Raw genomic sequence first — 27,012 nt, forward strand, 5'->3', positions numbered from 1 at the left:
CTGTTTGTAAAAGACTAATAGTTTTTTTCTTTATACTTTTGTTAACATTATTTGCGATTTTTTGACAGACATTGGTGTTTTCAGATAAGTTACCAATGAATCAATTATATTAAGTTACTGTTCAGTTAGTACTTATCACTTAAAACAATGAATTATATCATCGATTATAAAAATATATTTATTTTATATTACGACGAGCGCTTTCGCCTTACGGCATCATCGTAATTTTGGTAGCGGTGGACGAACATCATCTCCACATTTCTATATATCGTAACGTCCACCAACAAACATTACGACCAAGTTACTATTCACCTGTAATTATCTGCAGGACATTTATTCACATATTTCTAAATCTTTGGTTCAATAACTGACGGCATTTGTCAACATATCACAGATGTAATTTTTAACAAACATATATAATTCATTCAACATATGTTGTTCAACTGTTTTAATTGTTTTTTAACTGTTTTATAATTAAGACTTATCTATTGTACATAATAATTTGTAACTCTGGTGTTTCTTTATTTGACAATGATGTACAAATACTTCAAAAGTCACATATGCACTCTACTCTAACATGCTCTTAAAAACTTTTTGATTTTTAAGTTTTTGCCGTAATGGCACAATTCACGCATATTGTAAGTTGTCAACCAGATATTCTATAATGAGTCTTTGTCATGTTCAGATGAGACCTGATGATGCCGTAAGGTGAAAGCGCTTGTCGTAATATATAAAAAAAAATATGTTTTTATACTCAATGATATAATTCATTGTTTTAAGTGATAAGTATTGACTGAACAGAAACCTAATATAATTGATTTAATTGCAAGTGCATTTACAAGCAATTACAATGCAAGAAGAGGAATATTATGGGAATTTGTGCAGAACTAAATTGCATGTATCTATTTAAACGGAAAAATTTGCGATTTAAGTCAGGTACCGTGTATTGTTATCTTTTTTTTTTTTTTTTTTTCAGAATTACAAAAATTTTATTCTGTATCAACGAGACCTTTGTTTAAGAAAATACAGAATAAGTATATGGCCTAACGGGTAGGAGAATCTAATCCAGATCCACTGCATTTGCAGCTAGAAATTTTGCCGCTGAATCCAAAGTGAAGGACTCGTTTGATATTAACTTTCCATCAAACTAACGAATGAAACAGGTTATAGTATTTTAAAACGAAATGACGTCATTTTTCACGTGATAATCCAAATTCATATCTTCTTTTTGCGTATACTCTTTTGGAAAGACGCAATTACTTCTGACGTAAGCGAAATCCTAAGGCTGTTATTTACCTGCCCTTACATTATTGTTAACTAAAGTGGTATGGTTAGGAAAAAAAAACACATGCTCTTAAGGTGAACACATGAAAAGCATAGGAGGAGAGGCAGGTGGTGTAGGCTAATGAAATTTGTTAAAAGTCGTCTATGCAAGTTTTTCACTCGCGCCTCGCAGGGTCTCGGTTACGACAGACGTGTCTTGGCTGTGTTCTCAGATTCTCGTCTTCCAGTAGTATCGCGAAGCTCCAGCAGAGAGGAGCGGTGGAACGTTGCAGTTCAGTGATTGGTTTGCGGTTTCATTGTTGTGTTGTGAGTAAACGCGCTATACAGTGGAACTTCTTAGAATGACGCTGTAGTAGTGTTGTTATCCCATTTGCGATCTGAACATTTGCTCAACTTGAAGTGCTTGTGGTTCCTGTTATATATTTTAGATTTTAGTTTCCTGAAATAAATATTAAAGGTAAGTAAGTGTCTTTTCAAAACTTTATTGTCCTTCTAACGTTACGACTTCAAAAACCGTAATGCATGTTATTTTTTAGCTAGGTTTATGTCATAGTCACCTGTCTTAAAAGATTGACAGTAATACTAGTGACAGACTACTGTCACTAATCACGATTTATCGACCTAATCGCGATCGAGGTTGTAGTGTGTCACCGTCCTGATCGCAATCAGGAGCTTAATCCTGTTTCCAGAACTAGATAATCGCGCTGAGGCACAGCCCAGGGGACGAAAATTTTAGTAATGTTTGGTTTTGAATCACCTTAATTTATATTATTTACGAAGTCGTGATAGCTTCTCCTATGGAATTTTATTACCCATTCCATTATGAAAGAGAAACGAAAATGATATTTGGCTACTATTAGATGTATTGTAGAAATTTAATGCAGATGTGAGAAAAATAGAAAGAAATATATTAACAAATGGCAGACGAATTATTCACAATTATATGGAGGGCAATAGAAGTCTGCTGAAAGATGTTTCATTTCAATAAATAATGGATTACAAATTGAAATTGATTTCTTTTTCATAGTTTTAATTTCAATATTCATTACGGCGATATCGTTGAGGTTGGGGATCATTTTAAAAATATGAAGAGTTCGCGGGAAAAACGATGAATGTCACAGTTTTGTTAAGGTTGATGTCATTATCTAATTCATGGATCACTACGAAATTTAATGTTGTTCTCATGAAAAATGGTAAAAAGGAGAATTATCACCACGAATACAGTAATCCTTTCTTTTATTTTCTATAGAAACGAGCACTACATCTTGTAGTTATAGACTCAATTAGATCATTATCTAATCCTTAACAGAAATGTGACATTCATCGTTCTTCCCGCGAACTCTTCATATGTTTTATTACAAATTAATATAAATCTTAGTCTTAATGATATAATTTTATAGGTTATAAAATCTCTTTCCAAAATAATATAAATAGTAATGGCATAAATTGCACCAGTTTAGATTGTAAAACGTGTAAAAAATTTTAACAAATAAATTCCCATATCAAGCTGCTAGAAACAACGACAAAAAAAAAGGAAAAACAATGAATAAACATCAAAACAAGGTATGAACTTCAGGTGCTGTCCAGGAGGTAAACAAACATATAAATATGTAGGAAATGATCGCGATCAGCGACTGTAGTCTGTCACTAGTATAAGACCGGTTCTTTCTCACTGAGTATAGCGAACTTACATCAAGGATTCTTTAACAACAACAGTCTTTGGCCACAGGGATGAGACATTTAAATTCCAGAATACTGCGAATCTTGAAATGATTCGAAATTCGAAAACTTGAATCTTCGCGCTTTTTTCGTCATTCGACTTTCTATAATCCTAATCCTAAAGAAGGAATTAGCGAGTTAAAATAATTGAATTTTAAAATAAAAATCTCCATTAAAGGTTTCTGATCTTTTTAGATAGCCCTGAAAGAGTTCAGTGTTTCGTGTTTTATTAACTTTTAAAATAAATACCTTTTTTAATGTTTTTAATTTCCTGGAAAGATTTTAGTGTTCCATGTTTAGAGCTTATCTACATTACAGTAACTCTTGAAATAGTCCTCCGTCTTCACTCGATATGATTTAAAAATATTTTGAACTTTCTTTATTAAAGAAAAATGTAAAAAAATCTTAACCATTACTGAAATACTTTTTGTAAAATTTTGTTCAGAAAATGAAAATTAAAGTCAGTACTCAAGAGTTTTAATTATGTACTTAATTTACTAAATTTCATTTGTATCTTCTTAATAAATATGGGTATATTTTTTAAGAACAGTATTCTTAAATGTAGTTTTTACTGAAAACAGATTTAAAAATTTGCTTGAATTATAAACTTTTAATTTGAAGTAATTTTTTTCTTTTCTTCTTATTCTTTCGAGTGATTCGATATTCGGGAGATTCGAGAACCTTCTAGAGTTAGAATTCGGATCCAAGAAAATGTAGGATTCGTCGCACCACTAGTATATGTAAACTCCATTTCCTTGTTGGAAAATTGGACACAGATTCATTGAATTTGCAATCAGGAACGGTACCACTTCAGCCAAAATAGAGAAAATATTTGTCTTTCTGTAAAATGAAAAAAAATATTCTTTAAAAAACTGGAGAACTCTCTCTATCAACTTGAATTTTTGTCGGGTTGTTCAAAATATAAGTATACGAATAATAATAATAATAATAATAATAATAATAATAATAATAACAATAATAATACTCTTTTTCAAAATTCATAATGAAAAGTAGACAATAGTGCATGTATAGTAATTAGGCTTAATTTCTCTTACAAAAAATCGATACTATTTTCAGCGTATCATAAGTTATACTGAACTACGCCGCGGCCGGTGACTATCTCCATTTTTCCTCTTCCTCTTTTTCATCATCATATAATCTTTTTCTTCTTATTATTATTCCCTACGCATTACGCAATTTTATTCGGATAGACTATTTGTTCTATTCTCAAGCTGATTTCGCTGTCACTTGATAATTATTCATAAATATACCGGAACTTTTGTCCCGACACAAAGTCAGTCGCCATGAAAAGAATGAAACCGGATAGCTAGCTAAAATTCTCCATGACGTTACCTCTCACGACGGCGGAGGGCAAGTGTACGAACTCTATTACAGTCTTCATGATGAAGTGGAAGGTTATGAATTATAGATTTACTGATAATACAAGAGTGAGTTTTGAGACAAAATATTTAAAATGGCTATCACATATTTTTGGCAAAACAAACATGCAATCAAATCATACGTAGGCTATAAAGTCTGTTTAATTTAGTTATTTTCATTTACACCACTTATTCACACACTGTAAAATTGTAATAAATAATAATAGACTAATAATAATAATAATAATAATAATAATAATAATAATAATAATAATAATAATAATAATAAGTAAGCGATTTTTAAAAAATGACAGTGACATATTTTAAGGTAAAAGTGATAGTATTGCGACCGGAAGTTGCGGTGAATCGAGGATGTCAGGAAAGCACAACTCTTTGTTTTAAAAATCTTAAGGACGACTAAGTGGGGAGCATAGTGATCCAGTGTCGCTCTGCAGAAGAACTACGATATTAATTTCGAGTACTCAGTTTATCACGTAATCGATTTATGAAAGACATACAATGTATTTCCAATTTATACGCTGAGATGTGAAGGTGAAATTTGAACTTTGTACCTATATATGAAAAAATATATTATACCTGTCTTATTCTTTCGAAAACAGCGGGATAGAACTTAACAGAGCATAAAAACAAAACTTAAATCACAAAATTCCGCTTGAATTGTGCAGGAAATGTTTACAATAAAAGAATTTAATTACAACATGTTTGACGACCAAGCAAAATAAAATTGTATAAAATGAACCAAAGGGGAAAGCATTATTAATGCATCTGCAAATACTCTGACGGGCGAAATTCAGTTGGAGTTCGAAACAGACCGTATGTGATATAAAGGAAGATGATGATAATAAATTAACCCAGAAACCTTCTGGAACTTACAGCAATGAGAAAACACTTTTCGTACGTCGGGAAACAATAAATTGATTCTGTGAATTTATAGGTCCTAACCCAATTATCGAAGAAATTCTGGAGGACTTGAGAAAAACTAGGAAACATTTTCAGAATGTCAATACACTGAGACGGATATCGGTGCTCAAAACACGAATTCGTAACGTTATGCTGCGGATAACCTAGTTCGTTTCTTGTAAATCATCATCATCATCATCATCATCATCATCATCATCATCATCACCACTCAATTAACATCTATTGGGTTGATGAAAAAGTTTGTAGTGTTTTTTCGCTGTGACAAAAGTTTTTTAATGAATGGAGAGAGAAATTAATCAGTAATACATGTACATTCTTATACATTATCTATGACTCTCTGCCAACAAAGTTTCTCGTTTCCGCGTCTTAAGAAATTGCTGGTCTGGTTGGAGTCGTCAAGCCAAGTTTGTAAAGCATCTTCCTTCTCAAAGTGGTTCCCTTGAAGTTGTTGATAGAGAGCGGAAAATGTGGAAATCTAGGGCTCAAGATCGGGAGAATATGGAAGATGTGGAACCACCTCCCAACCGAGCTCCTGGATAGCTGCTTTCGTCATGTTAGCGAAGTGCGGACGTGCATTATCATGTTACAGCAGCATTTGATGCTGTCTTCCCGGTCGTTTTTCTTCAATTACGGCCGTAAGACGTCTAAGTGTCGGAAATAAATGTCAGCAGTTATGGTTACATTCCTGGGAAGCAATTTGCAGTACACGACGCCTTCTTTATTCCACCAGACGCATAACATCTTCTGTGAATGGACATTATCTTTTGTACGGGGTGTCGTGTATTGAAACAACATAACCATTTTCTTGCAATGCTTTCTCCGATGAAATTCTTCCTTTACACGGCACAAATATTTCGAGACGCGTCCCCTGTCTTTGCTCGTCTATTAAACTTAAACACAAGAATATGCCTACGTCGGAAGTGTTCTCCCCCCCCCCCCATTTGACACTTCATTTTTCTTTAGCCCACAAATAACACAAACTTTCTTAAATCCACAGAATTCAAGGTGTATTTATAAGCAAAACACTTCAAATGACAAATGACAAACAATAAACAATCTCCTAACGACGCAGTGTTGTGATGAACAAAAACGCTACTAACTTACGCATCAACCTAATAGGCTATCACAGTCTAGTATATACAGTCACGAAGCTTGAGTTGTGAGGGTATTAGGAACAATAGACTCTGCCGGTACTATTTCGGATTGTCTGTGATGAGGCGATAGAAGCGATCCTAGAGTTCAGCAACTATCTATGGATGCATATTCCCTACGTATTGAGCTTCGTGACTGTTGTATACTAGACTGTGCTAATATATCACCACTAGTGTCCTGCAATGAGACAGGCAAGCAGGACATCAGAAACTTAGTCTCATTTCATATGAAAAACTAATCTCAAGATTTGTGCTAAAATTCTCAAGCGATTAATACATGCGATGAGTGGAGGACAGCGAATATTTTAATAACAAGTTGGAACAAATACGACAGGCTTCCTCCTGCAGAGCGAACATCGGCAAATATCGAACTTCACCATACTCAACAAACTTGAAAGGAACCTAGCGTCTGTAATGCACGACGCTAATCACCACCATGAGTATAATCATCAACGTCATCATCCTGTACCTCCGCCATTTTCATTAGTCGTTATCGTATCATATCTAGATATTCTGACATCTGTGCAAACTGAAGGCATTCGTACTTGCTCTAAAGATCATGTGAGAATTCTCCAGAAAAATTCACTGGCAAATAAAATACGATGAGAATGGTTTTAAGATATTATGCTAGAATTATGCCAGGGGAAACAGAATTTCTCCAAGAATGTCTTGAACTAGGGAAATTCTGTGCTCTAACAGTTCGGACACTGCTGAGCCTCTTGGACACTTCGCACTATGAGCTGCTTTGTCTGGTAATGTTTGTGTTCGAGTAACGTGCGTGTGGGTACAAAGAGCTGAAGAAAGGGACGGATGCTGTGAGGTAATATAGTTACGATATAATTTAGTAAGAGAAAGCGCAGCCACCAAGTCGCGGTCCAGTAACGACGTTTAGACCTCCATTCTTCCCGTTGTGTATCATCTGTGAAACCGGCGTCCCAAATTTACTTCAATTTACCAGAACAAGAAGAAAGAGATGTTACTTAAACCCGTATTTTAGGCCTACGTTCAGAGCTCTTCAGCCGGCGTGGAACATTAGCATGTACGCCTATTATAATAAAGTTTCCTAGATTCGACTATCGGCAAGGGAATGGAAGAACTCTCGAATTGCGCCACGTTTGCCACATGACTAGAGAGTCCACCATTTGTCATTTGTGTCGTACTAATTCACAGTCTTCACGTGTCATTTGACTCAGCGTTCCAAAGGATATAATGGCTGTCCTTCACACAATTATTTTCACGTATGTTTCCATGAAATACGAGCTGATTAATAGTTGTTGCGTAATTGTATGTATTTCGCAAATCGCAGCGAGTTCAGGCGACATTCATATCAGACGTGGACAATGTTGAGGCAGGTTTCCTTGAAACACTCGACATCTTGTTTTTCTTTATTTAAGTAGGTTATTTTACGACGCTGTATCAACATCTCAGGTTATTTAGCTTCTGAATGAGACGAAGGTGATAATGCCGGTGAAATGAGTCCAGGGTCCAGCACCGAAAGTTATCCAGCATTTGCTCAAACTGGATTGAGGGAAAACCCCGGAAAAAACCTCAACCAGGGAACTTGCCCCGACCGGGATTCGAACCCGGGCCACCTGGTTTCGCGGCCAGACGTGCTAACCGTTACTCCACAGGTGTGGACTCCACACCTTGTTAAAGCTCTGGTAATTAATATTTGAGGAGAAAAATTCGCTCCGGCGCCGGGGATCGAACCCGGGTCCTTGGTTCTACGTACCAAGCGCTCTGACCACTGAGCTACGCCGAATTCAATCCAGAACACCGGATCGAATTCTCCTCCTTCAATGTTTCCCTTTATGGCCTGACTCCAAGTTAGGCATATATGTTGACGTACTTATATGTCCAATGTCAACTGCCATTATACTAGGAGCGCACGCAATGACTTATTTGGTCAGGATTCCGCAGTTAAGTGCACAGTAATCTGTACAGATGCTAGCTTTATTTTATTTATTTATTTAACCTGGTAGAGATAAGGCCATCAGGCCTTCTCTTCCCCTCTCTTTATGAGAATATTATAGATTTATTAATTTGTCATTCAGAATAATATCTGTAATATTCACAATTAATAATTGAGGAGAAAAATTCGCTCCGGCGCCGGGGATCAGAGCGCTTGGTACGTAGAACCAAGGACCCGGGTTCGATCCCCGGCGCCGGAGCGAATTTTTCTCCTCAAATATTAATTGTCAATATTACAGATATTATTCTGTATGACAAATTAATAAATCTATAGTATTCTAATAAAGCTCTGGTAATATAAATATAAATTTGCGATAGCATGAGATAAGTAATTTAAATCGCACTAATCCCATCTACCTCTCAGTGAATCTGTCTACTGCCTGCCTATATACCCATCTACCCATCCATCATCCATCAATCCACCCACCAACTCACCCACCCATCCGTCCACCCAACCAATCACCCACCCATCTCACCCCTTCTACCTATCTGTCTGTTTGTCCGTCTGTCTACCAAATATAGATATTTGTCCATCTGTCTACGTAATATGTACATTCTATAGATAAATGAAGCTCTACTCAAGGTTGTAGTAAATAAAATAGTACCAGGGCGCATCAAGAAAATTGCATTATTATTATTATTATTATTATTATTATTATTATTATTATTATTATTATTATTATAATTCTTAAGTATTATAATTTATTATTACTATATCATACTTACTTACAAATGGCTTTTAAGGAACCCGAAGGTTCATTGCCGCCCTCACATAAGCCCGCCATCGGTCCCTATCATGTGCAAGATTAATCCACTCTCTGTCATCATATCCTATCTCCCTCAAATCCATTTTAATATTATCCTCCCATCTACGTCTCGGCCTCCCCAAAGGTCTTTTTCCCTCCGACTTCCCAACTAACACTCTATATGCATTTCTGGATTCACTCACACGTGCTACATGCCCTGCCCATCTCAAACGTCTGGATTTAATGTTCCTAATTATGTCAGGTGAAGAATGCAATACGTGAAGTTCTGCGTTGTGTAACTTTCCCCATTCTCCTGTAACTTCATCCCTCTTAGCCCCAAATATTTTCCTAAGAACCTTATTCTCAAACACCTTTAATCTCTGTTCTTCTCTCAAAGTGAGAGTTCAAGTTTCACAACCATACAGAACAACCGGTAATATAACTGTTTTATAAATTCTAACTTTCAGATTTTTTGACAGCAGACTGTATAACTAGATTACTGTATCATTATCATTATCATTATCATTATTATTATTATTAGTAGTAGTAGTAGTAGTAGTAGTAGTAGCAGTAGTAATGCCGCTGCTATTTATTACTAATCCATACTTATAAAACACAAAGTTGAGCAAGAAGCAATTAAGACAATTATTATTTTAAGAATTCCAGCGCTGTGGAGTAACGGTTAACATGTCTGACCGTGAAACTAGCGGGCCCGGTTCAAATTCTGGTTGGGACAAGTTACCTGGTTGAAGTTTTTTCGGGGTTTTCTTTCAATCTATTAAGAGCAAATGCTGGTTAACTTCCGGCGCTGGACCCTGGACTCATTCCGCCGGTATTATAACCTTAATATATTCAGACTCCAGATAACCACAGAAGTTGATAAAGCATAGTAAAATAACCAGCAAAAAAAATAAGTAAAAACAAAGAAGCAGAGCGCTTCCAGGTTGCAGAAAAGAGTACCGGGGCGGCGCCTTGGCTCGCCCTGGCACCCCTGTAATCTACTTGGGATGTCACTTAATACTTCAAACGATTGATCTGTTCATCCATCCATGTATCGAACAATCCTTTCTTCCGTTCAACAATCCATCGATTCTTCCATACATCCATCCATCCTTTCGTGTTTCATTTTTCTTTCATTTCATCCTCTCATCCATCCATCATTCCATCTATCCTTTCTTTGACTCTTTCATCCATCATTTCATTTATCAGTACATCCTTCTATCCATCCATGCACTAATGCAACCAATCCATGGATCAGTCCATCTAGCTAATCAATTACCCTTCCATCAAGGATTTTCGTACTGCCGCTGGTATTTATCTTACATTAATATTCTTTCTTCTCGATACTCGATGTTGGGTTTCAACCGAGTAACACCAAAGACACACATACTTCCGTCGGAATTCCATCCTACGACTGTGCATTTCCGCTAAGCTTCAAAGCTGCGCCTCAGCTTTTGTGTGTAACACGGTTGGATTGGAATGGAATTACGGAAGGGGCACTACGACCCACCACTGTGACTTCCAAGACCTGTCGCGCTAACCCTCAAGCTAAGCACATTCCCAACCCACACCGGCTGAATACACTAAGGTTCGCTGCATAACCGGTTTCGAGCAAGCAACCCCACTCGTCTCTAGGCCAGCCCCATCCGTGAGTCGCCAGCCGGCGTTGGGGAATGCTATGGAATGATGACGAAATGGAGAAATGTTGACGGGATGATGTAGGTGCCTAATATGGGGGAAATGGGAGAACCCCGAGAAAACCCTAACTGCGACCTTGTCCATCACAAGTGTCACTATTGATTATTCAATGAAAAGTCTCAGGCCATCCCAGCGATGGCAGGAGACGCATAACACGGTTAATGTAACCCTAATGCTACATCAATAATTTGTTAGCCATCGGGGTGGCTCATTCGGTTATGGCGCTTGCCTGCCGGTCTGAAGTTGCGCTCGGGCGAGGGTTCGATCCCCGCTTGGGCTGATACCTGGTTGGGTTTTTCCGAGGTTTTCCCCAACCGTAAGGTGAATGCTAGGCAATCTAAGGTGAATCCTCGGCATCATCTCGCCAAAATACCATCTCGCTATCACCAATCTCATCGACGCTAAATAACCTAGTAGTTGATACAGCATCGTTAAATAACCAACTTAAAAAAATAATAATTTGCTACGCATGACGCACGATCTTGTGTTTAGTAGCCTACTGAGTTTGATATTACTCGTGCGTAAATGAAGGCATTCGTGCATACAGAACTGTGACTTACGTTCACCATGTCAGATGTCCGGAAGAAAACGCAAGGAAATGAAGACCTACACAGACTCAGTTTCCTAATAGGCTATTGCGAAGTGCATTTTGTTATGTTTTCCATTTTTAATGAAAAAAAAATCATTTTCTTCGTCGAGAGTTTTCCTGTCCCTGTCGGAGTTTCATTTTAACCTCATTTTTGGGCTGATCTTAGACCATAGGCAGTCAGGCGGGCATGTCCTGGCTACGTGGGCAAGTACTGGGCAGTTGCTACTCTTAATATGAGGCAGAGGAGATCAGTAGCGGCCACTCAATCGCTTAACTCCTAGTGCAGTGATTCTCAACCCATGGTTCATGGACCATTTGGGGATTCATGGATGGGCTTCAGGGGTCCGTGGAAGTCACATACCGCCATATTCATAGACATTCTTAGCGCGGGCTTTCGGTGGCTGATCAGCGAACTAACGCTTTTCGTATTCATAAACCAGTGTTAGTGATATGATATGATATGATATGAATCCTGTACAAGTAATCACTCGATAGCCGGGGCTAGTTTAGCATGCTCGTAGCGTGGGCTAGCGAAATGTCTATGCATAGCACCCATAAAAATTAACATGAATATTCACTATATTATTTTAACTTAAAAAGCACAAGGGTATCTAAAAATGTTCGAAACCTTTTTACATTTGCTTTCTAGGAAAAGGGTCCATAGCTTTCACCAGATTTTAAAAGGGGCCCCTTTTGGCCCTTGACTCACAAAAGGTTAAGAACCACTGTCCTAGTGGGATTGACAAGTGCATTTAATCACTTTATTTCTATATGTCTATTCAAATTAAAGAGTTGTATTAAAAATATATTTACATCATTAACAAAACAAAATAGTTTGCTTTATGCATATATATATATTGAACTGGTAATGGAAATTACGGGAAAACGGCTGAACGGATTTTAATGAGTGACCCCTCATTTTGAAGCTTGGAACCCAAAGTTTTTCAGAAAAATAGTAATTTTAAGTGAAATGTCAATTTTCCTACATCATTTTTCTTTTTTCCAAATTCCATCTTTCGTCAGTTTTGAGGACTAATTAATTGCATTTCAGAATGAAACAAAACACACACTACCATAAACAATAGACTATTACACGAAGGCCATGACCTACAGGATTGCTGACATAGAGTTCAGATGGCACAGATTCTTTCACATCATAATGCCAATATGTCCATCTTCATTTGTGTAATTTTTTGATAAAATATACAAAACAATTTACAGGTCTGATTCTCTGGTATGTAGTTTTCCGAGTACAGCTGTGTATTGGATATTAAGGACTACAAAACTTAAGAATGTTTGATGACATTATTACCATTAAAAATGAAATATTATTATAGTTAATGTAACACAATATAATGCTATACTGATAAGAAAGTGAAATCTTTTGGGGCTTTATGTAAGTAGACGCAGAGGAAGAATATTTTATATTAGATCTTCATTTCTATAATTGACTGAGTAACGGCTATATACTTACTTATGTTACTGAAAACTATAAAACTTACGTAAGGTAACAATATTGTTATTAAAAATGAAATACTTTTATAGTTATTAATCAAATGGTGTGGGTCTTTTTCATATATATATATATATATATATATATATATATATATATATATATTTAAGCAGGTTATTTTACGACGCTTTATCAACATCTCTGGTTATTTAGCGTCTGAATGGGATGAAGGTGATAATGCTGGTGAAATGAATCCGTGGTCCAACACCGAAAGTTACCCAGCATTTGCTCATATTGGGCTGAGGGAAAACGCCGGAAAAAACCTCAACCAGATAACTTGCCCCGACCGGGAATCGAACCCGGGGCACCTGGTTTCGCGGCCAGACGCGCTAACCGTTACTCCACAGGTGTGGACTTTTTCATATATGTAATGGCAGTGTGATATAGATATTTATATGTTTGATTCTCTAGTTTTCCTTGGTAGTAAGTGAGTCATGCTTCCTATATTTTTAGCTGCATCTTTAAACTACATCAAAATTAGTTTCATATTTCTTTGGTTTAATCGATTAGATTTGTGATCGCTGCCAAGCATATTTTGTTGTAGGGAAAATAGCATGCCATTTCACTTCTTGCTACCGTGATGAGTAGACTTCGTGGAATTGCCACGAGAATCGCAAGGTTTACTGCGCACGCGGTATAGACTGTATGAGAAGGGGACGTGCAAAGGATAGAGTATGCCTCTAATGTAAACACTAAGCACTATACTCCAGTTACAATAAAACCTCTATCCTGCATTCAAGAAATATAATGAATGATCATTGAATTAGGAAATGTCTAAACATGTAAATACACAATTATTTTGTAGTTAGATATATTAACTCTTAAAATTTAATGTAAGATACTCACATCATCCTTGAATATGTGCATTGCAGTGAAGAGTTACGTACATTTTGAGCGACTGCAAAGTAACCTCCTCCGATGGTCACTTAAAAAGTTTTTATTTTGGGAAAATGTACGTTCAACATCACACGATGTAATACGTACTTACATATTTGAAGAACGGAAAGTCACTACTTTTTAGTACACCAACTTCAGACGTCTTGTCGTTACCTGATAGTACATCATTTATAATACGAAGTTGTGAATAGGCAGAATTTTTAGCAACTCAACTTACATTTCACTTTTTCTGCAATTAGTGAATTGTTATTTTGGATAACGGTTTGTGATACTTTATCCACTATATTAAGGGCTTCTGAGAGTTGTAATTTAGACGATTCTAACAGGATGATGCTTTTGGACACGATTTTAAAATTAGAATCAATGAACGAATATCTTCCAATAGCTGTTCAGAAGGCAATGATTTTATAGGTGCAACAGCGGAACTGTCTGTGCTATCCAATGCATCAATTACCTCCATTATTTTGCCGTATTGTTCTACATAATAATTAACAGCATCCAACCACGTTCTCCAGCTGGTCAAGACTGGCTGCGTGGGTAAGGGTATTACAGGGGTAATTATTCGGAACAGCAACACTCTCAGTGTAGTATGTTTGATTGAATTCTTGTCTGCACTGAACAAATGTTAAGCTTTGACTATTCCAACCACAGTAATGCAAAAACAAGTGCTTACATAGGTATACATTAGCTGTAGCTGCTCCATCTATTTGAACCGGTCACAACTCTTAACATGAACTGCTTATACTGCGAGACCGGGCGGTCGCTCACCTCCTCTATACTACCGTACATCGGCAACCTGATTGCATGCTGCGTGTGGCAATTCAACGAAGTCTAGTGATGAGTAAGTTTATTTCCCGCAACCAGCAACAAATGAAACACTGAAACTGCTAACGATGGACAATTTTATTTAGGGCGCATATAAGTTTCTACAACTCTGACCTATCATTCGCCTCATTTTCCACATCTAAGCAATAAATTCCTCTCAACAGCCTACATTACAGAAAATATACGGATTAACATTCATTGTTACACAGATTAATCCAGTAGTATTTGATAGATTAGTATTGTCTGGAGGAAGCGCAAAAATTACAATTCCTAAGAAAAGACCAAAGAATATTACTTACTGATAAAATAAGAGGCCTACAAGATTTTGTAGTCTCTTGATCACCTCAGCAAGACGTCTTAGTGGGAAAAAGTGATTCTGCTCTCTACATTTCAGGATAGTTCACGAAACATGCAGCAACTATACCAAGATGCTAAGCCTTTTGTTCAAAGCATGACAAACCTTACATTTTCTTAACTTTCACCTACAATCCGCAATGACCTGAAATAGCTACTGCATTACTCCCACATGAAAAACCCACTGATCGTCCTGACATTGTTACTTGCGATTTAGCATTAAACTCAAGAACTGTAGACGGATAGGTTGAAGGAAAAGTGTTTGACAAAAAAAGAAACATTCAAACGGAGTATGTTTCACTATTGTGGAAGCAAATAACTTTCAAAATGTCTGGAATTCTTCGTTGAAAATAAATCTGAACAATTTTTATTTGAACTTTTTACGGACTTAGTTTGCAGTATTTGTTGCACAAGCCCCTAGTTCTTTTATAATTTTTGACAATGGGATATAAACCAAAAAGAAGACGAGATGTAGGAAGACCAAGAGCGAAATGGGCGCCGGAACAGGTTCAACATGAACCTAATCCTTGAAGTGAAGAAGAAGAAGAAGAAGAAGAAGACAATAATATTTAATTATTTCAATTACATTTGTCTTTTCAAATTAGATAATTGTTTAGAATATATTTATATTACGTACACAACGAAATGTTATCATTTATTATGATTTTCCTTTATGTATTTCTTTCTGTAATTTCACAATAAGCAGGGAAATGTCTGGAACAATACTGTATTTTCCTAAAAAAAAAAAAAAAACTTACCGGTACCTCAATGATGACGAATTGTTTTACATTTTCTATTACTTGTATACGCTCATCTCCAGCAGTATCATTACATGTTTTCTGAGCATGCTTAATATTGCAATATGGCTCAATGTTATATTTTTTCTCTATAATGGAGTATCTACAAACTAAGCGTTTGGCACGTTCGCTAGTTTGAATAAAAAGAGTCATTTCAAATGTAGTGCCGGTATTTGTTCTATTCTCTTTGTAAGTAGCTCTCTTATTGTAGCATAAATACTTCAATCTTCAGTAATTTAATTCCTATATAATTATTCTATATTTAATTTGTACTTCAATAACTAATTCTTTTTTTGTTCTTAACTTCCATAATAAATTTTTCCTTTCTTAATCAAGTAATGTTTTACTACCTTGATTTTATTGTAATTGTAAATTTAATATTAATTATATGATTTTAATTTTAATTGTATTCTTGATATTGTAGTTGTAATATCCTGGTAGAGGGAAAGACAAGGTCTGATTGCCTTATCTCTACCAAATTAAATAAATAAAATAAATAAATAAATAAGTAAATAAGTAAATAAGTAAATAAATCAATTAATAAAATAAATAAATAAATAAAATAAAATAAAATGAATAAAATACAATAAATTAAATAATATAAATTAAATAATATAAAATAAATAAATAAATAAATAAAATACATAAATAAATAAATCAAATAAATAAATAAATACATAAATAAATAAATAAATAAATAAATAAATAAAGTAAGTAAGTAAATAAATAAATAATTAAATAAATAAATAAATAAATAAATACTGAATCACTAGACCTATCCATGTTACAAAACGCTAGCGACGTTACTGCTTGGTTACGATAGGTCTGAGTGCGCGACACTGTCGCTTAAGCGTCGCGTAAATTATGCGACATTGTCGCATCCTGTACGCTTCCACATTTAAAGTACACTTGCGCAATACTAGCATTTACATCAAGCCTTTACGGTCAAATGTATACGACTCATTGACATCACACCTTATAGTCGGTACAATGCACATTAATTGATTACCTGCTTATATGTAGGCCTACTGTTTTTTCTAGCTGTTAGGTTAACTTCAATACTGACAACACTTCTTCGTAAACACGCCTGTTACAGATATCACGATAGTTATTCATTTTGTAATTGTTAAGTTGACACAGTTTGAGATATAATTAGGCGAGGTAAGCGACTTTAAATTAAATTCACCAATTTTTATAGCCGATGCCATATTGTCTGTATATTTCATACTGCGATTATAATATGATAGCCTATGTTACGGATATATAATTTTTAGTGGGTTATTTTACGACACTGTATCAACATCTCAGGTTATTTAGCGTCTGAATGAAATGAAGGTGATAATGCTGGTGAAATGAGTCCGGGGTCCAGCACCGATAGTTACCCAGCATTTTCTCATATTGGGTTGAGGGAAAACCCCGGAAAAACCCCAACCAGGTAACTTGCCCCGACCGGGATTCGAACCCGGACCACCTGGTTTCGCGGTCAGACGTGCTAACCGTTACTCCACAGATGTGGACTATATAATTAATATTCCTTTATATAGCGAGTTGTATAGTCTATGAAGTTACTGTTTCTATCACATCAGCTTTTAAGCCATGAACATTTATTCAATAACAGTATTGCTGCAGATTCAAGGTTGGAAGAATTGAAGTGCCGGCCATCTTTGATTTTAAGTGCCTCTCCATGTATTGTTTTGCGTATATCTTACGTACTTAAGCGTATTACACAGAGCTCATATTCGGTTGACGTATGTCGGTATCTGACGCTGTGCGTGTATACAATGTAGCCTGCTAGATTACCACTCAACTTCGGTAAGCTTATTTTTGTGTGTACCATTAAAAGTGTTTGATACCGAAAAATTAATGACAGAAATCCAAATTCGGATTTCTTAATGGAATGCTGGGAAAAAGTCAAACAATGACAGACATGCGAAACAAAGAGAATAAATATTATCGGTAGGCTATATTCCTTCAATTTCTCGCAATGGATATGGAACTGGCCAGTAGTCTTTCCTTGGAAAGGATGTACTAGGATCGTTGTTTCTGTTCTTGCTTGGTGGGGAGCATGAATTGTATAGGGAAGACCTACAGGGCATATCACGTGGCGTACTCTCTCCCTATTTCTTCTGAAATGAACTATTTTCCATATCATAAACTGGGGTAAAGTTAACCGTTAAAAATATTTAAACCATGATATCAGATGCACTGAACATTTTTTTAAAGTTCATTATTTTGCTCCATTTCTGAAGTATTTAATATTTTAAGTCATAAATAGGGCTGATATTATGGTGTAATTTTATGGTCAAGTTTACCCCACTTTACAGTAAATTTACAGTTTCCACACATAAGCCTAGGCCTTTAACTTCTTATCCTAAGCATAGTATAATACGTAATTTATCTGCACTAGCTTAACAGGTGGAAACAAATTACCACAATTTGATTGTTAAATGAAAGGGTTGACTTTGGTTTCATTTGAGCATTGTCACGAATTCGTACAATTACCTCCTCTTTTATTTCTTAAGCGTTTGGAAAAGTAGAGTAATATTTTAATATTAACGAGTAGGTACCTACAATTATCACATTTCTTTCTTCAGTTCTTATTCTTGTTCCACCTTCTCCTCTTTTCCTTCGCTATTCTTTTGGGATTAATTAAGACACTAGCATAGCCTATGTGGCAAGACTTTCTGAACTCTTTTCAGATAAATTAATTTCACACTCAAGGGACACATATATTTCAATTATACTGTGCCCATAAATGCCAATTTCGATAATTTGTGCCTTTTTTACGACATCAACAATCTGTAAGAACCTAAGCAGACGCTTTAAGAGTAAAACTTGTTTTTATTACTCATATTATTATTCTATTTCTATTTGTATAGCAATAACCAAATGTAAATAAACAAGCGGTCACTTTTTTTTTCCCTAAAAGCTAGTGTCACATGAAATGCAGGTGCAGCTTTGGTTAATAGGCTAAAAACTGACATTATTAGGCCAATCCTATACTATAATTATTGTTGTTTTCCATTAACGAAATGACGGAACTGAGTTACATTGGTCTCCAAGTTACATAAGAGATCCAGATCGCTTAGGCAGCTCTTTTTAAGCTGTGGATTGCAGAATCCAATTTCTACACTGAGGTTAGAGTTATTTTCTGCCAACCCTGATAAAAGACTGTTATTTTAATTATGCTGTATTCATTTGGCAAGTTCACTCTTAAAATTAACATGCAACTATTTAAAATTTAAACAGAAGAAAGATATTTCCGTTCAGAAAATAAAGAGATTTTAATGTATTGTTATTTTAAATTGTAATTAATTTAAAAATTGATTTCAGGCCAAATCTTGTATTTTTATTAAGTCTTTATCAATTTATGTTAGAGTGAAATGCTTATGTTCGAGTATCAAATTAATAAAATGTTACAAAAGTTTCAACATCTGACGTCACTTGCTTAGCAATGGAAATAAGTTAGTACGTAACACTGCTCTGACGTCGCTCGCTCCGTGTATACTAGTTCCGAACCAAACACGGAAATATACCGGTATCCTTGTTGCGTACCTGCACTACTTATCGGACATCCGAGTTGTGTACTCGTTTGAATATTGAGATATCCGAGTTGCATCTCGCACATTTTCCTTCCCACTTAACCAGGCTGAGGACTGGCCACCAAGTACAGTACGACTTAATAGTTGTGGTTGGAATTGGAATGGAATTTACGAGAGGGGGGGGACTATGGCCCAGCACTGCGACCTGTTACGATCTCTTTCGCTAACCTTCAAGTTAGGCCCATTCCCAAACCCACATCTGCTGACTACACTGAGGTTCACTGCGTACCCAGATTCCGAGCACTAGGCCAGCCCCCTCCATTCGTCACCAGCCGACGATCGGTGAATGCTGTGGAATAATGACGAACTGGAGAAATGGTGACGGAATGATGTAAATGCCTAATATGAGGAAAAAGGGAGATCCCAGAGAAAATCCCCAACTGCACCTTGTCCGCCACAAGTGTCACTATGGAGCTTTCAATGAAAAATCCCAGACTTGACCGGGACTGCTTGCTTGACACTCAGCAACCGTAGTAGGTGTGGTTAAAAAATGTGCGACATTGAACAGTTGAAATTTATATGATATGGCTTTGATATACTGTAACCTACTTATTTCGCATTGTCTAAATTGGGTCTTTTGTGAAGTACATTAATTCCTCCTTGTCGGTTGTTTTCTAGCTTCGTCTGATGTTTCTCACATTCATACTACTCATTTTTAAGATATGGTTTATATCTCGATGGAAACGAAACTTGTACCCCTTTACTACACGTAGTTGTTTCCCTTTCTCGCTGAACATCGTTGAAGGCCCACTCCCACTCCATGTTGCACTGTCAGTAACTTAGGATGGAGTAATATTAGAGCGAGCGAGCGAGCCAAGGTCTCAAATGTCGCCACCTTTCGGTCGTGTACGCAACTAGTATGTTTACGTTTTTGCCGTGTTTCAGCAACTCGAATGTTTATTACAGCTCCTGCAGTGGATTCATCCGTAACTACCGAGTGTCCACTCGATAACATCCCCGATAACATTAATTTCCTGTTACAAATATTTCAAGGATTTCAACCTTCAGAAACATGCGACATCGTGTTCAGTTTTGAGGACATTTTCAGCACCTACTGTGACAATCTCATGATACTTTTGTATGTTTTTGTACTTGCAGCCTACTTTCTTTAAATGAACGGGGCTACCTTTCAGTGGGACACACTGTATTATAGTATACAATCCGCTCGCTTAGCAACGAATCAGACTATTGCATTGATAAGGACCTGTAAGAGGTGTAGACCAAAGAGCTGCAAAATAGCACTTACAACCGGTTTAGATTTGACCGGTTAGAGAACATCCGTCAAGGTCGGTCAACCGATCGAATATTCGATTTTCAACCGGTTACCCCTTACGTTTTGCAGGTAGGCAGAACACCGGCGCATTCAGCATACATGAAACCGATATTTTCTGAGTACTCAAACGGAGTATCAATTGAAGGAAATATACTTTGTCTTGTTAAAAAATGTGTTTGCTTCATATAGGTCTACAATTATTGATTGAACACTTTAATATACTTAACTTCATAACTAATACATAAATGAACAAATGGACACTGGTAACAAACAAAGAAAATAAGTAATGCAGAATATGAAATCTGGTGTGTAAAGAAATGCAAGAATGAAATAAATTACAATTACTTACTAAAGAGAAGAGCAAATAAATACATACACCTATATTCTAGTACGAGTATAATATTCACATTTTAAACTCAAAATGCATACTTCTAAAACAGTAGTTGTTAATATATAATGCTTTTTAATTACTATAAAGAGCTGCATTATTATTTCATTTATAAATTATTTTGTAAGAAGATAGAGTGTTACTAACAAAAAGAAAAGTACTTTGAAGATCAAATTCTTGTATTTTTCACGAAGGTACCCAACTGTAATATTTGGACTGGGTAAATGAATGAATCAATGGATCTATGAATGAATCAATCCATACATGAATGAATCAATGAATCGATGTATGAATGAATCAATAAGTCATGGATGGATGAATGGATGATTGATTGATTGACTGAATATACTAAGAGAGGAGGAATTATCAATTAAATGGTAGGCCTACACGATGATAAACGTGTCCTTGCAAGTGCTCTTGTAACTCGTGCATGACTCAATGTGGTCTGCTTTTTCCGTCCACCCACAAAGAATGAGAAACAATTCGAATATTCGATAAACCGAACCTGAGACACTCCGCGAGATGAGAGAGCTTTGCATACTGACTATAGCGCCAGGCGTTTAATAGTAATATATAATTTCTATTTTTCGTAACCGGTTGTGCAAGACTCTAGTGTAGACTTACATCTTGCATGAGATACATTTCTTACTTTTCTTATCTTAGATCCATATTAATGGCTCTCCAAAAAACCAATTCAGATGAAACATAGTAATTCCATTGTAAGTGAGTGAGTGAGTGAGTGAGTGTGTGCGCCCGCGCATATATATGAATATATACAGGGTGATTCACGAGGATTTACCGCCACTTACGAAGCTTATTTCCAAAGACATTCAGACCAAAAAATGTCATATAAACATGTGTTCTAATATCAATATTTTCAGAGATATACTAATTTGAAATTGTTAGTAAAATACCCTTTTTCTTTACTTTTAAGGATAAAATAATATTACAAATAGAGAATGAACTATTCAGAATTATCATTTCTTTAATTGGCTAGTGTTCTGAAGCTAAAAATATGTTGTTAATAGCTTTGTACAGACTTTTTTTTTTTTCAATTTTAGCTGAAAATTACATTCTTAAGCACTTCACACAAAAATTGTTACAAATCGTACGACTTTAGGAACTTGATTCTTTGCAGTTTAACTATGCATCCTAATGTACAGTCTTGAAGAATTTACAAGAGTGGCGTGATTTGTAACAATTGTTGTGATAAATGCATAAGAAAATGTAATTTTGTATTTAAATAACTAAAAAAAAAAAAAAAAATCTGTACGAAGCAACTATGGAATTCACAACCATTTTTAGCTTGGGAATACTAGCCAATTAAAGAAATGATACTCCTGAATAGTTCATTCTTTATCTGTAATATTTTTTATCCTTAAAACTGAACAATAATATTATTTTACAAACAATTTCAAATTAATATAACTCTGAAAATATTGAGATTAGGACACATATTTGTTGACAGCTCAGAATGTCTTGGGAAATAAGCTCCACAAGTGTCGGTAAATCCTCGTGAATCACTCTGTATAAAAATTGTATGTTAATATGTGAGTGATAGCTATATGATCGGAGGTCAATGCTGTCATTCAACATTGTAACGCACTGACGCTAAATAAATAAATAAACAAATAAATAAATAAATAAATAAATAAATAAATAAATAAATAAATAAATAAATAAATAAATAAATAAATAAAATATTCTCCACCGGAAATGAGAGGTCTGTCATACCGTGGGATCAACTTTTGTATCCCTGTGTCGTAGAAGTCTGAAGCCTGGGATCGTAACCAGTGTGTGACAGCCGTCTGCATCCTTCTGTTGATCCCACGGTATGAGAAATGTTTCAGTTTGAGTACGGAATAATGTTGAAAAATATCTCAACAACAAAAAAATATTATAACATCAAAGAAGACACTTTTCTTCATACTAAATCACAAACGTCTACCAGAACATAAGTATTACTATTGGTGAAACGTCGATCTTCTTGCACACCACACACGCTGGCGAGAAAACGTGCTTAATAATTTAAAATAATCTCTAAATTATAGCACATCACCCTAGAGATACACTGCGAAGCTATAAACCAGCCATACCGCCAAAAATGCACTCAAGCATTTCCGGACCCATGTTGATACAACCTTTTTTCTCTAATATGAGGAATCCATACCTGAAGTTTTGCCCACCATTTTCGATACATTCTGTATGAAAATAGTGAACGCCTATACTTAAACCATTAATATTTTTTTAATATTCATTCAATTATTTAAACTCTTCCTACTGCTGTCTAATCTATATTTCTATCTAGTATATTCCTATGATAAACAACGCTTCTATAATAAGGTCAAAATTGTTTTGTTATTCTTCAAGATGGTACCTTTAGATATTTTATTGAACAATCTTCATAGCTTTATATCCGGTACAGAATATTCAACATCCATAGTCACACTGAAGTCATAGCTTTTACCTTTTCTTCCACCCAATTTTAGCTCTAAAGCGGAATTTTCTTAATTTCTTTCGATTGCTTGTATTTAGGGGATCATTCATTTTTATATTCAACTATAGTTGTGACGTTAAAAAGTTTCTTAATCAGCCAAAAATTTCTCAAATCATTTGTTTTCGTATAATTTAAAGTTATATGGCTGGCATCTTCTGTTTGTCTACATAAGGGACATTACAGTATTTTGTCTCTCTACGTTCCCTCTACTTTTAAGCCTCTAAATAATTAATTTCCATCATGTCATTCCTGTTCTCTATTCTCTTCAATTTATTCTAATATATTCTTCCTGTTTCAAATCGTTTTAATCTCCATACAGCATTTTAGTGATCCTCAGTCCTTTATATTACGAAAGATATTTCTACCTCGGAATTTAATTTGCCCCTTCTCTTACCATTCATCCAATAGTCCTTGTGTTTAATATCCCTAGTTATCTCCATAGCCAATTCAAGGCTAATTAGTAATTATACTCATATTACAACTGAATAATAAAAATGTTTTCTAGAAGTTAATTGCAACTCATCGAAGGATGAAAGATTGTATAACAATAGCAATCACTCCTGTTCTGACCACTTAGGCTTTAGTATGGGCATGGTTTTTAAATATCTTTTGTGTACTTTTCTACCTCTTTAAGTACCTGATTGGAACGATCGTGGCGATCTGATAGCTACCAGACTGCGCCTGACCATCATAACGATCGTATTGGAGATTCGGCAGTTAACAGATGTAGGCCTGCTAGGGAAATGAATTACAGACAAGATACTTCCCGTTGTTTTCATTATCTGATGATGATGTCGACAAAATGAGTCCGAAGATCAAACGTCGAAATTTACCCAGCATTTACTTGAAATGTTGAGGAAAATTTCCTGAAGAAACCTGACCTAGGACAATTGTCCCAAGCTGGATTCCATTCCGGGCTTGCGAGTTTCGCAGTCAGGCAGCTTCACTGGACTTCGTTTTATTCATTCATGCTTTTCTGCTCAATGGCAGGTCCTTCACTGCAAACCCAGCATTTCCCTATTTTCTCTATTTTCCGCCTTCCTCTTAGTCTGCCACATACGATCCATATGTTTTTTCACTTGTTAGGAGGGAGGGAGGAAACATCCCACGTACTACGACCTGAGGTCTATTGTACACCCTCCTATATGGGATGAGTTTGTTGCCTACTGATCCTCTACGCACGCCGACCTAACCACTTGACCCCCTTAACGACAGGTCCCTACAGCCAACAGAGTCCATGCACTACTCCTACTTCGGCAACCCCCACCAAGGCTCCCTTAACGATCCGAGGCGGAAGTCCTCCCCCGAGAAGGTCTGCCCCGGGTTCCGTTGCAGAAGCTATCGCATCGCATGAATACAATCCACGGAGGCCGGTCGAGAGACAGCAGCTTCGGAAGGCCGCCTATAGAGTGATCTGAAAACCAGAAGTAGTAACGGGATGATGAATGAAAGGATGATAGAGGAGGAAAGAAAATAGTTCCAATCGCCTGATAAAGTTACCTCATATTCATCCATAGGAGTGAAAGGAACTCATCTCGACCGGGGATCGAACCCGGGCCCACTGGGTTCGGAGTTAGACTCGCTAACTTCGGAGTTAGACTAGCTAACTCCTCAGCCACAACGGTGGACCATTCATATATCTTAATGTTGTTTATCATCTGATACTCCCAACTTTTCTCCCGATGACCGTTCCTTTCAGTGCATCCTCCAGTAGGCAGTTTTTTCTTAACCAGTGACCCAGCCAATTTCTTTTTATCTTCGTGATCAGTTTCAGCATTATTCTTTCTTAACCACTCTGAATGTTAAATTCGTCGAAAACTTTATTCTTGCAACTATAATGAAGTTAACCTATCAAACTCTTATTAAACCATTTATAACACATTAATATTTATCTTAAAACTTTGCATGGGCTTACCATTCCTTCCTGCAACTTCTACTTTGACCCGTCACACGTTATAATGAGAAATTAAAACCATTCACAAAACACCTATTACAGGTACCAGGACAGCAACACAATGATTACGTCCGTCCAAAACTGTGCTGGTGTTCTGCTCGCGATTTATCGTAACATGTGAAACTGTTTTTAAGGCTAACTATGCCGCGTCTTTAGTTTAAGTGCTAGCGAGCTCGTCTTCCATCCAGGCGGCCCAGGTATGATCCCAGGTCAGATCGTGATGGAATTTGTGGTCGGCGAAGCAGGCGTTGCAAAGGGTTGTCTCGAGATACTCCCGTTTTCCTCTATCATTCTACCAATACATTCCACCACCCCTCATTTCATCTTTCATCTGCAATAGTAAAAATAGACTAGGGTGAAGTCTGAAAGTAATACGAGTTTCCGATACTGATAGAGGAAGAGCTTGGGGCTCCGGACCCCTGTGGCTTATCAGGTTACTCGTCCGCGAAACGAGAGCTGGTTGTCAGGGGTTGAGGCAGGATGGCATATCTGTTGAGGCAGGATGGCATACCTGTTGAGGCAGGATGGCATACCTGTCAATGTCAGATTCACGAATGTCACCCGGGCCACCTGTCGGACTTGGACAATTATCACATTATATAGGGCGCACAATGGGTCAAACGTGCCTAAGTGTACGGACCCGTCCCGAGCCTAGCCCTAGTCAAGCCTGCCAGGCAGCCAACCAGATAGTCAAAGCTAATTATATACTGAGGATCACGTACGAGTAATTCCTAAAAGACTAATTTGGCCGTCTCTTCAGTGTTGCCAACTAATACTACATATCAACAAAAGAGGATAAAATCACACAATGCCATATATAATAATAATAATAATAATAATAATAATAATAATAATAATAATAATAATAATAATAATAATAACAATAACAATAATAATAATAATAATAATAATATAGTATTAACAATAACGATGTCTTGCTTATTTTCCACATCTCATTTTTATGGTGGGGAGGTGTTTTCTAAACGGTTCAATAATTTGTGAAAGAGAATATTTTTCTTTTGGACCTCTCACACATTATGTTAGTAGTTAGTAGATTAGTGTATGATCTAACATTGAAATGTATTTTGTCTGACAACATGAAATTCATTGCTTTGATTAAACAGTTTACGAATCACTAGACCTAACCTAAAAATGTATTTTGTTTGGTCACGTGAAACGAGCAGTATGAATTCCGAAAACGAATGCCACCTTGAAATGTATGCTTTAGAATATTTACTCCATTATTGTAATAAAAGTATAAACACTAAAGAAATTAATTAAAATGTGAAATGGTATTTATATCGATCACTCAAGGGCATGTATCACACGAAAAATGTTATATTTATTTACACTTAGCCTACCTGACTCTAATCTTGAAATTGTAACAACACAAAGCAACACATACAATAACTATTATGTATTAATATTAATAC

At 36.1% G+C, this 27,012-nt stretch overlaps 1 protein-coding gene across 2 annotated transcripts in view; it reads left to right on the forward strand.

Annotated features, from left to right (window-relative positions):
* Window positions 1-1,382: 1,382 nt before the first annotated feature.
* LOC138709124 (ABC transporter G family member 20-like) overlaps window positions 1,383-27,012 on the forward strand; it is a 226,789-nt gene continuing 201,159 nt past the window's right edge. For both annotated transcript variants that reach the window (XM_069839660.1, XM_069839661.1), the window contains exon 1: window positions 1,383-1,741. The gene's annotated coding sequence lies outside the window, so the exon portion shown is untranslated. The remainder of the gene's footprint in view (window positions 1,742-27,012) is intronic.

The sequence above is a fragment of the Periplaneta americana genome, chromosome 11 (genome assembly GCF_040183065.1).
Source record: "Periplaneta americana isolate PAMFEO1 chromosome 11, P.americana_PAMFEO1_priV1, whole genome shotgun sequence".
Lineage (NCBI taxonomy): Eukaryota > Metazoa > Arthropoda > Insecta > Blattodea > Blattidae > Periplaneta > Periplaneta americana.